Raw genomic sequence first — 2,345 nt, 5'->3', positions numbered from 1 at the left:
TTTTTCAGGTTTCTTATCTTAACACCTCTGCTGTGAAACTCATAACGAGCAGAAATAACTGAGGGCTCATTCTATGAAAAACAAATGTGGAGCACCACAAAGATGCTGCTTGCTATTAATACAAACTTGCACACTGCACCACAGAACACAGAGCAAACATGTTCATGACTTGAACACTATCATTAGCCAAACCGGAACACACTGTGGTGAGAAGTCTTACCTGGTTAAGACTAACTGGACTCAGCAACAGGAAGTAGCTGCTGTGGTTTTACATGCAATTTTAACAATGAGTCGAATGTTCGAGAAGCTGAAAACACACAGTTAAGGACCTTGTTCAACTGTTCTCTTATTACGACTCATACTAAACAACAAATTCATCTTCTCAACAACTGCGTGCTTAACCAAATCTAGAAAGCACTGTTGTGAGTGTGGAAAGACCATGGCTGGCAATACTGCATTTGTGACTGGTGCTAATATGTTTTGAATTGAAACACTGAAAAAGCACAGTGTATCCAGAAAACACATTATATGCCGCGATAAATGCACTGCCCTAGTGTCCTCTATCCCCACTACCTTTAAGCGGCAGGCAACAATAAATAGGTCATCAGAGGAGACCCAGATGATTATTAAGTTTAATATTGCCTATAATGTTGCCAAAAAAGTGTGCTTAAAGTGCCAAAGCACTTTAAGCACACTTTTTTCAGTAACTTATCTTTGTTGTGGAACTGTGCTCAAAATAAAGAACTTTGTGTTGATAAGAATTCTAGTTAATCATTTACAAATCAACACTGTCTGTATGGACAGCAAATCCATACAGACAGCAAAATCAGCAAATCCATGTGTGTGTGTGTGTGTGTGTGTGTGTGTGTGTGTGTGTGTGTGTGTGTGTGTAATACATGTATAAATGTATACATGTAACATATAATATAATTGTAATGATGGATTTCTGATGGTCAGGACATAGACAGGAAAAAAAAGGTGTAGTTCACTGATTACTAGGCGGTGGAAAGGGAGTGGGAGATTAAGTAAGCTTATGCTTCTTCCTGCTCCTTTTTGAACATAGAAGTTGTTTTTTTTTTTTTTGTAGTTGTGGTGCTTTTTTAATTTCTCGGTTGCTGTACCATTTTTTAAACGTGTTTAAAATAAAGATTCAATTCAAATTAATTCTCAAAACCACTGGTGTAAGGAGCCTTAAATACTACAGACCTATAGCCCTCACATCTTTAGTCATGAAGTGTTTCCAGTAATGCTGTCAAAATAAACACGTTAATGCAAATTAATCCGCCATCACGGTCAACGTGATTACAATTATTAGCGCAATTAACGCACCTTGAGCGTAGAATGAGTCGAAATCCCTGAAATGTTACTGTCAGCACATTTCAGGCAGTTTGTCCGAGTAGAGTTACCTTTGCACAGGCGCAAATGGGCAGATGAACCAGTCAACTCAATATGGAAGATGATAAACGCACATTTGAGTATTAAAAAAATAACAAGACGGAACAGTCGATCGACATAAAGTACTATGCACATTGTGCAAGAAGGATTTTTCTTTTTACCGAAGCACTTCCAGCTTAAAATATCACATCGACACGAAGCATACGGTAGTCGGGGATGCTGCTAGCACTTTGGCTAACACGTCACCCAGCTTGCGACAAACCACTCATGGAGCATCAGGGATTCAGTAAGTCTACCTCGGACATATTGACTGACACAATTGCCAAGTGGACTGCAACAAGCTGCAGACCTATTAATATCATTGAGAACACGCGTTTTACAAAGCTTTGGTTCCTCGTTTCAAGGACTTGAAGTGCCTCCCCAAGAGGGACAGAGAGAGAGTGGATAAATGTTTACAGAATTTTTTGTTGTCATGAATGTTCAAGATGTTCAATAAACATGTTAAGTGCATATATTTTCTCTTTTTTCTCGAGTTGGTTTGCACATGCAAAGTGAAAAGTGATTAATATAGAATAAAAATGAATTAAATTTAATCGTGATTAATCAAAATTAATCCACAGTAACCCTGTGATGAATCTGATTAAACGTTTTAATTGTTTGACAGCATTAATATATATTATATATTAGTGTATACTTACCTATCAGTATATAGGTTTTTTTTTAAAGTTCTGTTTCACAGGAGAGAATGATGTTAAAAGACTGAAGAAAACTATTCAAATTCTCTTTAAATTTAAGCATTCAACTTTCTTTTTGTTTATTCTGCATTTACTTTACTATATTGCATAAATGTTAGTTACAAGCTTAAATATAAAGTTGAAAAAATGTAATTGCAACCAGGCTATTGATCAAGTAATCACGATTACTTACAGAAAATTGTGAGATTAATTAGT

Source organism: Pelmatolapia mariae, linkage group LG3_W, assembly GCF_036321145.2.
Source record: "Pelmatolapia mariae isolate MD_Pm_ZW linkage group LG3_W, Pm_UMD_F_2, whole genome shotgun sequence".
NCBI classification, from domain to species: Eukaryota; Metazoa; Chordata; class Actinopteri; order Cichliformes; family Cichlidae; genus Pelmatolapia; species Pelmatolapia mariae.
The sequence above is the reverse complement of the archived record's forward strand: the minus strand, read 5'-3'. Positions refer to the sequence as shown.